Here is a 15,790-nt window from a genome sequence, read left to right on the forward strand (position 1 = left end):
CATACTAAACAACAATGACAAACACATTTCGTGACAATATTTGCACCGCAACCCTACATAAACACGACAGAATAAATACCCGGAATTCCCTGCAGTACCAACTCTTCCGGGACACTACACTATTTTATTTGGTACATGGTGTAATGATACGTGTGACCAGTAGATGACAGTCTAAGAGGTACGTTTCAAGTAAACAACACCAACATTTTAAATGCCATCCATCCATCCATTTTCTACCGCTTGTCCCGTTCAGGGTAGCGGGGGGTTGCTGGAGCCTATCTCAGCTGCTTCGGGCGTAAGGCGGGGTACACAATGGACAATTCGCCACCTCATCACAGGGCCAACACAGATAGACAGACAACATTCACACTCAAAATTGACACACTAGGGCCAATTTAGTGTTGCCAATCAACCTATCCCCAGGTGCATGTCTTTGGAGGTGGGAGGAAGCCGGAGTACCCGGAGGGAACCCACGCAGTCAATTGTTCCATTGAAAATATAGAAAATTACACACAGCGCTCAAAAATCTATTAAAAATGTTTTAGTAGTAAAAATTGTAGTGCCATTTCTAATATAAAGTCAAGTTATTACTGATATCTGTCAGTAAACTTGCCATGAAAGTGCTAAAACATACCAGCGTAGTGAGTTTATATTATTCACCCAAGGAACTTTAGTTATTAGAGTTCCGGTCGGATGGTTTGTCACGGTACGCATTTCCGGTTTTGTTGTTTCCGGATGAAGAGATGCTGCTCCGTTATTGATTTAAGTAAAGTCGGAATGTCATTAAAACGGTTAGCGCCATCTTTTGACACTTCTTCCACTCCCGTCCTTGCACGCTACACTGCTACAACAACGATGACGGGGAGAAAACGCTGCCTAAGAGCCACGTCAGTAAGACCGCCCACAAAACGGCGCATCCGGAAGCGACTGTCAGAAAGCGGCTTGAAGATGATCTGCAAAACATAATCTATGCAACATTTTGACCAAGGAACCACCATTACATGTTATGTAGACCACAAGTAAGTGTTTTCTATTTAGAAAACAATAATAACAATATGACTCCTTTAATGCGCCCTATAATCCGGCGCCTTATGTATGAAAAATGATCAAAAATACACCATTCATCAGCAGTGCGTCTTATAACCCAGTGCACCCTATGGTCTGGAAAGTATGGTAGTTTAAATATTGTGTGGATATTGCTAAACTATCTATAAATACATTGGAAAAAAATACATTTAATAACATGTGATTGGTATCATGAATGATCGATATAAGCATAAAAACCCCAATCAAAACATTCCGATAACTAATGAATTGTCTCTAGACCAGGGGTCACCAACCTTTTTGAAACCAAGAGCTACTTCTTGGGTACTGATTAATGCGAAGGGCTACCAGTTTGATAAACACCTAAATAAATTGCCAGAAATAGCCAATTTGCTCAATTTACCTTTAATAAATAAATATATATATATATATATAAAAATGGGTATTTCTGTCTGTCATTCCGTCGTAATTTTTTTTTCCTTTTACGGGAGGTATTTTGTAGAGAATAAATGATGGAAAAACCACTTAATTGAACGATTTAAAAGAGGAGAAAACACAAAAGAAATGAAAGTTAAATTTTGAAACGTAGTTCATTTTCAATTTGGACTCTTTAAAATTCAAAATTCAACCGAAAAAAATGAAGAGAAAAACTAGCTAATTTGATTCTTTTGGAAAAAATTGAAAAAAGAGTTTATGGAACATCATTAGTAATTTTTCCTGATTAAAATTAATTTTAGAATTTTGATGACATGTTTTACATAGGTTAAAATCCAATCTGCACTTTGTTAGAATATATAACAAATTGGACAAAGCCATATGTCTAACAAAGACAAATCATTATTTCTTCTAGATTTTCCAGAATAAAAATTTGATTGTACAGATTTTCTAGATTTGCCAGAATAATTTTTTTGAATTTTAGTCATAATAAGTTTGAAGAAATATTTCACAAATATTCTTTGTCGAAAAAACAGGAGCAAAAATGAAGAATGAAACTAAAATGTATTTATTATTCTTTGCAATAAAAAAAAAATACTTGAACATTGATTTAAATTGTCAGGAAAGAAGAGGAAGGAATTTAAAAGGTAAAAAGGTATATGTGTTTAAAAATCCTAAAATCATTTTTAAGGTTGTATTTTTTGTCTAAAATTGTCTTTCTGAAAGTTATAAGAAGCAAAGTAAAAAAAAATAAATGAATTTATTTAAACAAGTGAGGACCGAGTCTTTAAAATATTTTCTTGGATTTTCAAATTCTATTTGAGTGTTGTCACTCTTAGAATAAAAAATAAAATAAAATAGAGGCAGCTCACTGGTAAGTGCTGCTATGTGAGCTATTTTTAGAACAGGCCAGCGGGCTACTCATCTGGTCCTTACGGGCTACCTGGTGCCCGCGGGCACCGCGTTGGTGACCCCTGCTCTAGACCAAGGGTTCTGGAACACTGCAAAGAAAACAAACATAGTCTAAAATAAATACATGTATATAAAAGTGTAGGGTCAACTAATCCTGTTATTTCACCCCTCTTTAATAAAGCCACTGTGATCAATAAAGAAGTGATAACATGGACTTGTCTGTCTTTACTAGAGACGCTGGCAGGCGTGATAGCTTCCCCCTGGGGATCTCTTCAATCCAGTCCCTTACACCAGAACATATGTTATCAAATCCCGGCTGATTCCACTTCATGTGGGACATGACTCGCTGGTCTTTCGCAGCTCGCTGGCAAGCGCGTGGGTGTTTGGCGAGCAGACCGACTGCATGTCTGGTGGTATCTTTATGTGGCACATGAGGGCTCTTAGTGTGAAAGCAAGCGTAACGTGATACAATGTGTGTGCGACTGTGTGTGTGTGTGTGTGTGTATGCGGAGTGTCTTATTGTTGTTGCTGCTGGAGGACATGATAATAACAACAAACACGACAGGCACGTTTGTTCTGGAAACAGACTTGCTGGCTATTTATTCTCCAAAACAATAAGCCGTACAGAAACATATTTCAAACATGGGTGTACCATTACGGTAAACATGAATTTGACATACTTCCTTACACGGTGGCTGGGGGGTCTTTAACACAGTAGTCAGGAACCATTGTTAGCTAACTCAGATTCATGTTGCTTTCTTTTCAGATTCATTCCATACTAAAATGAATATGACAGACAAACAAACAAGAATGAATAATGAGACACAAACACACACATATATATATATATATATATATTAAGGCTGTGAATCTTTGGGTTTCCCACGATTCGATTCGATATCGATTCTTGGGGTCACGATTCGATAACATATCGATTTTTTCGATTCGATTTGATTCTCGATTCGAAAACGATATTTTTCCCATTCAAAACGATTCTGTATTCATTCAATACATAGGATTTCAGCAGGATCTACCCCAGTCTGCTGACATGACTAGCAGAGTAGTAGATTTGTTTTTAAAAAAGCTTTTATAATTGTAAAGGACAATGTTTTATCAACTGATTGCAATAATGTAAATTTGTTTTAACTATTAAACGAACCAAAAATATGATTTATTTTATCTTTGTGAAAACATTGGACACAGTGTGTTGTCAAGCTTATGAGATGCGATGCAAGTGTAAGCCACTGTGACACTATTGTTCTTTTTTATTATTTTTATAAATGTCTCATGATAATGTCAGTGAGAGATTTTTAATCACTGCTATGCTGAAATTATAATTAATATTGATACTGTTGTTGATAATATTAGTTTTTGTTTCATTACTTTTGGTTTGTTCTGTGTCGTGTTTGTGTCTCCTCAATTGCTCTGTTTATTGCAGTTCTGAGTGTTGCTGGGTCAGGTTTAGTTTTGGAATTGGATTGCATTGTTATGGTATTGCTGTGTAGTGGTTTGTTGGATTGATTAAAAAAAAAAAAAAGATTTTTTTTAAATGAGAATCGATTCTGAATCGCACAATGTAAAGGATTCGATTCATATTCGAATCGATTTTTTCCCACACCCCAGTATATATATATATATATATATATATATATATATATATATATACTGCGATAAGGTGGCGACTTGTCCACCGCCTTCCGCCCGAATGCAACTGAGATAGGCTCCAGCGACCCAGAACGGGACAAGTGGTAAAAAATGTATATATATATATACAGTATATATATATATATATATATATAAATATGTATATATATATATATATATAATTATATATAGATCCATCCATATCCGTACATAAATATCTACCCACCCACTCAGTTCCCAAGGTAATTCTCTCTCTCTCTCTCTCTTTCTCTCTCTCTCGCTCTCTCTCTCTCTCTCTCTCTCTATATATATATATATCTGTTATGGGCATTCTCTCTCTCTCTCTCTCTCTCTCTCTCTCTCTCTCTCTCACACTATATATATATATATATCTGTTATGGGCACTATAGACAATTACCTTGGGAACTGAGTGGGTAGGTACTGTAAGGGGATTGAAGATTAGTATGTTACACATCTTAAAAAGTGCAGATGCCCCTACTTGTTGTTGCAATGATTCACTATGCTGTACTGTCTGCAAAATTCAATTAAAATATTTTGGGGAAAAAAATCAATAAATGAGTGTTCTTGCGTTCTAAGCAACTGAAAGTTGAGATGAATGAATGAACGCACCCTCAACATGATTGTGAAGCCGTTCTTTAAAGGTGAAATTCTTACGTATGGCGTCTTTAATGGAGATCTATAAAGATTTGAATCAACATCTAAGTCGCATTGTTGTGGTCTAGCGTGTTTTTTAAACATTGTTGGGCCGCCAATAAATATCTGTTTGGCAGTACTAAGTTGTGGTCAGTAAAGACAATATGAAAAAACTGAAATTTGGATTTAAAGTCAAAGAGAAGTTTCGTAAGCACAAAAATTCGGACTAAAGTGGTGAAGCTATTTTTTTTTTTGCACCTAAATTTAATTGACAGTTTTTTTTGAGAAGAATATATTATTATTTATTATACATTTAATTAAACACGTTTTTTTTTTTAGCACTGCGTTATTGTATATAATTGTATTCCCGCAGTATATTTGTTTTGTATTTGTTTTCGTAATCAGCCTGACCTAAGCCTTGATAATGACTTTTGTGATGAACACAAGGTTTTATATCATTTGACGATGTTGTAAACCTGTTAAATTGTAAGTAGGTTCGATATAACTATTAAATACGAGTAGGATTACTTATTCAGTGTTGGTCCCTTAGGTCAAAAAGCACCCATGGTCTACATAATATTTATTGGTAATGCTCAGTGTGACATTTTGCTCCACAGTCACTGGTAAAACTCATTTTTGGGTCTGTTGGCAATATGTTTGTTTGTGGAGGCTTTCCCAGATGGAAAATGAATCCACGCCCCACCATCTTCAAAAAATATTATAATTTATCTTTTTCGAAAAGGTACACTGTTTGGGTGTATTTCTTAAAGTCGTGACTGGTATTTTTTTCCCCGGACACGGTCAAAGATAAATATCATAAACGTCAAAAAGATTCACCTGGTCACAACATTAGGTACACATGCAGACTTTCCAAACAATTCAGACTTGGCATTTAAAAAAGCTGATTTTAGCAGCATTCATGCGACTGCATGCCGGTGTAATTATGCTTGTGCCGAGATTGGATGAAAGAAACACTTTATCTCAGTGTTCCTTATCTCATTTATGGGCGGCAAGCTCCCCCTAAACCAGCCCTGGGCAAAATTAAGGCCCGGGGGCCACATGTGGCCCGTTAACCTTTTCAATCTAGCCCGCCGGACATTGCCAAATATTTTTTTTTAGATCTTTAAGATGGAAAGTGTAGCTGCCATTATGATGTGCAGTGATGTTTTCTAATGATCATAAGTCTTGAACTGTACAAAGTATTTCAATGGTTGGAATCTGCAATTTTGTATGATATTCTAGTTACTATGGTCATTTAATTAGTTAAAATGGTAATCTAATTAGTTACTATGGTAATGTAAGTCACAGCAGCTCAGACGAGTCACCAAGCAGTGTGGGTGGGAAGGGTTTCCACAGAGTGTTTCCAGAACTGTCAGCCTGAAATGTGGGTGTCAGGGACAAACGTGTAGGGAGATTTTTACAACAAAGTTTAAAGCTTAGTGATGTATCAGATATATCAGATTATTGGTGGTCTTTTTTACCCTTCATGTTCATATTTAGATTTCGTTATTGCATTTTTGATGTGTTTCGCTTGATTGTAAATTATGCGGATGGAGAGGGGGTGTGACGTTCATATTTTGTCAATATTCAGTGTTTTATCGTTCATAGTTAATATTGTAAATCCCACATTCTTTATTTTTATGTGCACTCTGGGTCCCTCATTCAGTAACATAAATAAAATTCCATTCCGTTTACGGTAGTCTGTCATAACGTTTTTGCATTCAATCAGACGTTGTGAGGTTTTGTATAAGTTGTCAGTATGGGGGGGTCGCAGCTTGCTGCGGGGTCGTTCTCCCAGAAAGGCAGACAGACTACTCAAAACATGGCGTTCAGGTAAAAACATGATTTAATTTTAACTAAAAAAAGGTACAAACAAAAAACACTCGCAGCGGTGGCACAACTTGGGTGAAGAGACAAAATTAACACGTTAACAAACTATGAACATAATGCAAATAACACTTACTATGGCTGGACAAGAGTAGCAAGGACTTTGACATGAAAAAACTGGCATGGACAGAGCATGAAAAGAAACACAATGACACCAGGACGACCAACATAAAATGACAGGCTTAAATAGAGATGTGGTGATTGAAAGCAGGTGTGAGACATGACAGGTGAACTGATTGGTCGTCATGGTGACAAAACAGAGTGGAAAAAAAAGGAAAATTAAAGAGTCCAAAGGTCAAACAGCACCTGGTATTCCTAGGAAGTCTCCCATCCAAGTACTAACCAGGCCAGACACTGCTTAGCTTCAAGAACCAACGAGATCGGGGATGCTTAGGGCAGCACGGTCCCACAAAATCATGATCAGACATGACATAAGTGTTCCGAAAAATAGATACACCAGCCCCCAGATGCATTTTTTCTGTAAATATGGTGAATTTTTGACTGATTCTACATTTGAATGAAAGGTCAACACCATTCAGACTGAAGCTGTCTTCTCTAATTCTTTGGGAATTACTGCTTAGCTGAGAGGTTAAACATCTCATAAGTCAATCTGAACTGTACAGTTGCAATCCATTCAACACCCTGAGAATACAGTGACTAGAATAAATGAGAAATTTCACAGGTTTGTGCGTGACATTTTTATGGAACATTCATGATGGTCAACCTGAGGTTGAAAATTTTAAATTGAAAGGGAATATAAAATAAATAAAGAATAGTGAAAAACAGGTTGGATAAGTGTACGTTATATGACGCATAAATAACCAACTGAGAAGGTGCCTGGTATGTTAACGTAACATATTATGGTAAGAGTCATTCAAATAACTATAACATATAGAACATGCTATACGTTTACCAAACAATCTGTCACTCATAATTGCTAAATCCGATGAAATCTTCTTCCTTGATGTCGCTTCTAAACAACTCTGCCAACTCCAAAGGTATGCGCCGCTTCTTCTTGTCGTTTTCTGCTGCATATTTCACTACGTGCAGCTTGTAATCTGCATTACATGGTTTCCTTTTCGGTCCAATTTTTGTTCAGCCCTTCACAGATTTTATAAGTTACCGCCAACGATGAAATGATCCATTGTAATAGCTACGGCAGTAGCATATAGCAGTTAGCATTCCATGACCCACAATGCACTTCTGCCATGACCCTCCCCCACCGAATTCTTATTGGTTGACGTGTATGTGACGATTGCTGACATTTTCTTCGTCTCTTCCGCGAATGAGATAAATAATATTATTTGATATTTTACGGTAATGTGTTAATAATTTCACACATAAGTCGCTCCAGAGTATATGTCGCACCCCCCGGCCAAACTATGAAAAAAACTGTGACTTATAGTCCGAAAAATACGGTATGTTGCAAAGTCATGTTCGTTCTTCGTTTTCGAAGATGACCAGGTGACTTCACGTTGAGTTGTGTGTGCGAAGATGGCTGATGAGGCCAATCCCAGCACGGAATGACCGGCTGCAGTGAGGGCCGGTTATGGCTGGGGGGTGGCTGGCTGAGAGGGAGGAACAGTCCCTGGTCTTGCGGAGCTGTCGCTTCTGTTCGGCTTCATGGATGCGTTTTTCCTCAAAGTCTGCTACACCACGCAAGACTGCAGAGCGCCAGTTTGAACGGTGTTGGGCATCGGCTTCCCAGGTCTCTGGGTCCAGACCACAGTCCTTGAGACTGGTCTTTAGGGTGTCCTTAAAGCGTTTCCGCTGTCCGCCGCGTGAGCGCTTTCCATGGTGCAGTTCACCGTACAGAAGCATTTTTGGTAGGCGTTCGCTTGACATACGGGAGACATGGCCAGCCCATCTCAGCTGGGAACGCTTGAGGATGGCATAGATGCTCTCCATCTCTGCCCTGTGGAGGACCTCAGTGTCTGGGATCTTGTCCTGCCACCTGATGTTGAGCAGCCTCCTGAAGGATCTCATGTGGAAGGCGTTAAGTTGTTTAGCATGCCGGCTGTATACAGTCCAGGTCTCACAGGCATACAGCAGGGCGGGTAGGACAACAGCACCGTAGACTATAAGTTTAGTCCGTAGGCTGAGCCCTCTGCGCTCCCAGACAGAACTGCGGAGTCGGCCGCATGCAGCACTTCCATGCGCTATCCTATGCATGACTTCCTCGCCGATGTTGCCCATGCGTGACAAGGTGCTACCCAGGTAGACAAACTTTTCAACAGCTTTGAGATATTCACCATTCACGCTGACGAGGGGCTCAGTGTACGGGTCTCCAGGAGCAGGTTGATGCATCACCTCTGTTTTCTTTGAACTGATGGTGAGTCCGAAGTCTGAGCATGCTGTGGCGAAGTTGTTCATACACAGTTGCATTTCCAGCTCGTTGGAAGCATTCAGGACACAGTCGTCCGCAAAGAGGAAGTCGCGAACCTTGGTGGTCTGTACTTTTGTCTTTTGTTGCAAAGTACTACATAATGAAACACAGGACCTTGCTATTATTTATTTCCTTGCTTATTTATAGAGTTAAGAAGGAAAGCAAGAAAATGTTGTTTCCACCCTACTTTGAACTGGGAACCTTTCGTGTGTGAGGCAATTGTGATAACCACTACACCATGGAAACTGCTGCAACTCACATACCTTTATCAAGATTTACAAGTTGATTTTCGGTTAGGAAAACATGGTGCTCGCCAGTCTTATTGCTGTTATTAGCTGCATTGCATGTCTTGCCCGTTGTGGATGTTGTTATATCCCTTGTGCACTTAGAATGCGTTCCACTTTGTGGCATATTTTGTCTGTTGCAACCCGCATTTCAAATTATCTTCCTCTTAGCCAAGTTCATAAATCTCTCACTCCACAGGCATTGGTGGTTCAGTGGTAGAATTCTCGCATGCCACGCGGGAAACCCGGGTCCGATTCCTGGCCAGTGCAATCTGTTTTGCTTTTATTAAATTTTAACAAATATTCATGAGGGACAAAAGCAAAGTTTGACACAGGCATTACACCCAAAAGGCAAATTGGACGCAACGAAGGCTGAAGCTGTGTACTTCTAGTCACGCCCATCCAAAGACAAAGACATCGGGCCATCGTAACATGAGATCTAATAGTTTTTGGGGGAGTAATCAATCACTTAAACCAGTCAGTATCTGTGGCGCAATCGGTCAACGCGCTCGGCTGTTAACTGAGAGGATGGTGGTTCAAGCCCACCCAGTGATGAGGTTTTGACACGATCATAGGGGATCAGCCCATGTCCCTCTCTAAATTTGCAAAAGTGTTTGTAGTTATAATGTTTAAAACATAAACTACAAGCCATGCTTTTTAAACTAATGTACATTACTGATGATCAATGCTATCGCCTCAAATTGGCTATCATTAGTTGAGTGTAGGGTTATAGGCATTGAGTTGAAAATCCAAAATGGTCCAAGTGCTGTAGCTGTCAGTCAAGGTGCCTAATTGTTAAACAGGAGATGTTGGGTTCTAATCCCGGCAGTGTCTTGATGTTTTTTCTATAACCCTTTCTCAGTTTGTTTTCAAACCACGTGAATGCAAGCCTAAATTCTATTAGTTTTGAATAAAATCCCAATGGATCCACAGAGTTTGATGTTTACTACAATGTTTTCTTCCAAAAAATTCAATTTTAAATGTGGACACAACCAGGACTCAGAAAAAAAGACTACTTCAGATGGGGTTCAAAACCCTTTGTTAGAAGTAGTTTGTCTGGATATTCACCAGAGTAAGCATCTTCAAGTTTCTGTCGGAAGTGGGATTTGAACCTACTCCTCGTTAGAGACTGCAACCAGACTGAAGCACCTTGGACTGCTCGCCGGACCTTACCTGAGACTGCTGTATTATAAATGGTATTGCAATATGGTGCTGTTTTTTCCCAAGCTGGTGCATTTAAATGATTATGTCTTTGTGAAATACGGGAGACCCCAATTGAAATTGAAAGCACAGGCTTTTGTAGAAACAATGGACAGGATTACAGATCAAGAAAAAATGATCAAGGTTTTGTTGTTGCAGCAATACAACTGTGGTTTGAAAAGTGAAACATACAATACCAATTGTCCATATCTTTTTTGCAATTCTTTTGAGCAGTATGGTTAAGCTTCCAGTTTCTACCAAACGGGCATTGGCGCTTCAGTAGGAGTATTCTCGTCTCGCCTCGCCTGCCGTATGGGCGACACGAGTGCGATTTCCAGAGGGGGAGTGGCCGTTTTGCGCGACATTTTCAAGGACCCCAGCAGTAAGTGTTGTTGTACCTTGTGAGCCGCCCAAAAAATATCTGCTTCTCAACTGTGGTCCGTATGGGCTGCAGATGTACTTAGCTGTAATACGTTTTACACCACTTGTGGCAGTAATGCCAATCTCAAAAATAAACAGATGAAGAGTCTGGAGCCAAAGTCATAGAGAAGTTTAAGCGCAAAAGTTATGACCAAAGTGGTGAAACTGTGTTCTCATTTGCAATGTCATTTCATTGACAGTTTAGTTAAAGGCCTACTGAAATGAGATTTTCTTATTTAAACGGGGATAGCAGGTCCATTCTATGTGTCATACTTCATCATTTCGCGATATTGCCATATTTTTGCAGAAAGGATTTAGTAGAGAACATCGACGATAAAGTTCGCTAATAAAAAAGCGTATGATGACGTCTCCAGTTGGAGGGGACATATAAGCGCAGCACCACTAGCGGCTAAAAGTCGTCTCTTCTGATCGCGCAATTACACAGTATTTTGGACATTTGTGTTGCTGAATCTTTTGCAATTTGTTCAATTAATAATGGAGAAGTCAAAGTAGAAAGATGGAGGTGGGAAGCTTTTAGCCTTTAGCCACACAAACACACGGTGTTTCCTTGTTTAAAATTCCCGGAGGTGAAGCTTTACTATGGATCAGAGCGGTCAAGCGAACATGGATCCCGACCACTTGTCAACCGGCAATTTTAGGTGAGAAAATTGTGGTAAAAAGTCGCCTCATACCGGAGATCAGCGGAACTTGCCACCTCAGTAGAAACATTTAAATCTTACCTTAAAACTCATTTGTATACTCTAGCCTTTAAATAAACTCGCTTTTTAGACCAGTTGATCTGCCGTTTCTTTTCTTTTTCTTGTATGTCCCACTCTCTGATGTGGAGGGGGTCCGGTCCGATGGCCATGGATGACGGACTGGCTGTCCAGAGTCGGGACCCAGGATGGACCGCTCGTCCAGAGTCGGCACCCAGAATGGACCGCTTGCCTATGTATCAGCTTGGGACATCCCTGCGCTGCTGATCCGCCTCCACTTGGGATAGTTTCCTGCTGGCTCTGCTGTGGACGGGACTCTCGCTGCTGTGATGGATCCGCTTTGGACTGGACACTTGTGGCTGTTTTGGATCCACTATTGATTGAACTTTCCCAGTATCATGTTAGACCCGCTCGACATCCATTGCTTTCGTCCTCTCCAAGGTTCTCATAGTCATCATTGTCACCGACGTCCCAGTGGGTGTGAGTTTTCCTTGCCCTTATGTGGGCCTACCGAGGACGTCGCAGTGGTTTGTGTTGTGGTTTGTGCAGCCCTTTGAGACACTAGTGATTTAGGGCTATACAAGTAAACATTGATTGATTGATTGATTGAACTTCTGTCGTGCTGCTGCTGCCGTGACTAATTCCCTCAGAGACTGGCGTCAAGACACCCGTGGACACACCCCTCCAACTATCAGGTACTATTTAACTCACTAAAACACTAGCAACACAATGGAAAGATAAGGGATTTCCTAGAATTATCCTAATAAATGTGTCTAAAAACATCTGAATGGCTCGCAATGCAATCGCCTTTTTTTTTTTTTTTTACTTTATTTATTTTTTCTAGTCCTCAGCCAGAAATCTTTCATCCTCGCTCAAATTAATGGGGAAATTGTCGTTTTCTCGGTCCGGATAGCTCTTTTTGTTGGAGGTTCGCATTATAAACAATGTGAGGATGTGAGGAGCCCTCACACGGGTGACGTCATCGTCTGCGACTTCCGGTACAGGCAAGGCTTTTTATTAGCGACCAAAAGTTGCGAACTTTATCGTCGATGTTCTCTACTAAATCCTTTCAGCAAAAATATGGCAATATCGCAAAATGATCAAGTATGACACATAGAATGGACCTGCTATCCCCGTTTAAATAAGAAACTATCATTTCAGTAGGCCTTTAAAGCAGACTACTTGTAGCTTGGATCGGGCTGGAAAATAAAGTCCGCTACAACCCGAGATGTCAAACGCACGCGTCATCATACCGCGACGTTTTCAACACGACACTTTGGGGGAAATTTAAAATTGCAATTTAGTAAACTAAAAAGGCCGTATTGGCATGTGTTGCAATGTTAATATTTCATCATTGATATATAAATTATCAGACTGTGTGGTCGGTAGTAGTGGGTTTCAGTAGGCCTTTAAGACACTATCATTTGTTTATTTATTCTAGCACAACATATGTACATTTATTTTGGGTCAATTACAGTATGAATCCTTCCATATGCAGTGTATTTGGTTAGTGCCTATGTTTCTAATTAGCCTGAGCTAAGCCTCATGTTTGTGTTAAATAAATAATCTTTGTGATTAACACGTGGTTTCATATCATTTCACAAAGTTGTTAAATGTTGGATATAATTATTGAATACGATTAAAAATAAGAGTAAGTTTAATATTTCAGTGATAATATTTGAATGGGCCCCAGGCTTTTTTGTAGTGGAACAGTTGAGCTCCAAGGTCAAAAAGGTTAAGAACCCCCGCTTTATCCTACCTTTTTTGTGTTTCCTCACAGCCTGAAACAGAGGACTACAAACTTGACTTAATGTCCCAATAAGTATGTCCACCTCGCGCAGACATCACAACGTACCCAGATTGCAAAACCCAAAACTGTGTGCAAGCTCAGTCCAAAATGCATGAACTTTCTGATGTAAGGCTTTGGCTTTATTTAACACAAGATTCCAACATTGTAACAGCTTGTATAAGCCGGAGAAGACCAAATTAATCACAGGTTCTCTTTCAGCTTTGTCTGAGATCTCCCATTGAGTGTGCAAATCAAGTGAGTCAGTGTTGACAGCGCGCCTTCACATCTTTTCAAAGGAAGTTATTTCAGTTTCGTGCTGGTCAGGACAGAAGTGAGTAAGCATTGGTGATGCATGTCAGCAGAGTTTGAGAAGAAGGCTATTACTAAGGCTCAATTAAAAATCCCCAACACTGACCCTGTTTTTGACCTCCCTACTTAGCTTTGTAAGTTTACGTCAATCAAAAGGCGTTGAAAAATCTGTGAGGAAGACCCAGGACACATTGGGAAGACTATGGGCGGTATAGTTCGGTTGGTAGAGTGGCCGTGCCAGCAACTTGAGGGTTGCAGGTTGGATTCCCGCTTCCGCCATTCAAATCACTGCCGTTGTGTCCTTGGGCAAGACACTTTACCCACCTGCTCCCAGTGCCACCCACCCTGGTATAAATGTAACTTAGATATTGGGTTTCACTTTGTAAAGCGCTTTGAGTCACTAGAGAAAATCGCTATATAAGTATAATTCACTTCACTTCACTTCACTATGTCTCCCGGCTTGGGAACGCCACGGGATCCCCGGGAGGAGCTGGACGAAGTGGCTGGGGAGAGGGAAGTCTGGGCTTCCTTGCTTAGGCTGCTGCTCCCGCGACCCGACCTCGATAAGCGAAAGAAGATGGATGGATGGATGGATGGATGGATGGATGGTATTGTTGTGTATTATTTTGTTGAATTAATAAATATAAAAAAAAAAGAAAAAAAAAAATCATTTTGAATCATCCATCCATCCATTTTCTACCGCTTATTCCCTTTTGGGGTCGCGGGGGTCGCTGGCGCCTATCTCAGCTACAATCAATATGAATAAAGTATCAATTCTGAATCAAATCCTTTTTCCCAAGAATGGTGGTGCGCAGAGATGCACAGCCCTATTATTTACAAAATAATACGACTTCTGCTGGTGTGACCAAATTAGGCTTAACTATAGCAAAATTGTGCTCACATTTCTTTAGAAGTGGACAAGAACGACATAGACTTGTTCAGCACCAGTTACCAGTCTATCAATTGCTTGGAATATGTTAGAATAATTGTATCTAAGTTATCACAAAACTTTGTGTTTCAATGAGTTACCGACGAGCAGACAAAAGCTGTCTTTGAACTTACCAAGAAGAAGGCTTGTAAAACTCCACTGTGTAGGATGGGAAGCAACATGAAGGTGTTATGTTTCTTTCATGTATTGTAATCAAATGGTAAATGTGTTATATTTTGTATAGCGCTTTTCTACTGAAAGGGCTTTGACACTATTTCCACATTCACACACCCATTCACACACTGATGGCGGGAGCTGCCATGCATGGCCCTAACCACAACCCATCAGGAGCAAGGGTGAAGTGTCTTGCTCAAGGACACAACGGACGTGACGATGTTGGTAGAAGGTGAGGATTGAACCATGAATTGATAAGCGTGGACCCCGACTTAAACAAGTTGAAAAACTTATTCTGGTGTTACCATTTAGTGGTCAATTGTACAGAATATGTACTGTACTGTGCAATCACTAATAAAAGTCTCAATCAATCAATCAAACCAGGAACCCTCAGGTTGCTGGCATGGCCACTCTCCTAACTGCGCCACGCCGTCAAAAGAAATATATCGTCTTGACCCGAGAACTACAAAGCGAAGGGGAAGCAGGACCCGACTCCCCTCCAGGAATCTTTTCTGGGAACTGTTTTACGACATTTTCTTTGAACTGTTGTAATCAAAGGCGAAGGCTGTTTACGACCTCCGTCCCTTAGAAACAGCTGTTGCCATTTAATCAGGGAATGTCCAAATAAAAGAGGAGGCGTACAATCGTTTGCCAGAGCGTGTTGGAACACAGTACAAGAGCACAGGCCAGACGTCCCTCCTCAATTGAGCCAAATTTAATTCTGTCTCTGTTTAATTCCTTGCTTATTTGTCTGTTTAATAGATGTCATCAGTGTTTGAACCTGACAGAATCGCTTGCCATTTATTCAGACAGTTCTCTTATCGATCCTTTCGGGTGGGGATGACGTTACGCAGTGACGTCAGATCTCGAGCACAACAAACTCCTTTAGAGTTGACTACATTTTACAAGAAAAGATGGCAACAGCGCCACTTGTAATAAGTAGGAGTCTGCCAGTTCATCAAGAGGACATACGAGCAATAGGCTGAAACATTTGAACACACAGCATGC

General features: G+C 40.1%; 1 protein-coding gene and 1 non-coding gene across 3 annotated transcripts in view; one reads left to right on the forward strand and one right to left on the reverse strand.

Moving 5' to 3' along the window:
• The window catches only part of usp43a (ubiquitin specific peptidase 43a), a 302,210-nt gene that overhangs the window by 187,189 nt on the left and 99,231 nt on the right, over positions 1-15,790 (reverse strand). The window lies entirely within an intron of this gene.
• Positions 9,724-9,801, forward strand: trnan-guu (transfer RNA asparagine (anticodon GUU)). The gene has a single exon. It is a non-coding gene; the product is annotated as a tRNA-Asn (tRNA).

This window comes from Nerophis ophidion, linkage group LG01, assembly GCF_033978795.1.
Source record: "Nerophis ophidion isolate RoL-2023_Sa linkage group LG01, RoL_Noph_v1.0, whole genome shotgun sequence".
NCBI lineage: Eukaryota > Metazoa > Chordata > Actinopteri > Syngnathiformes > Syngnathidae > Nerophis > Nerophis ophidion.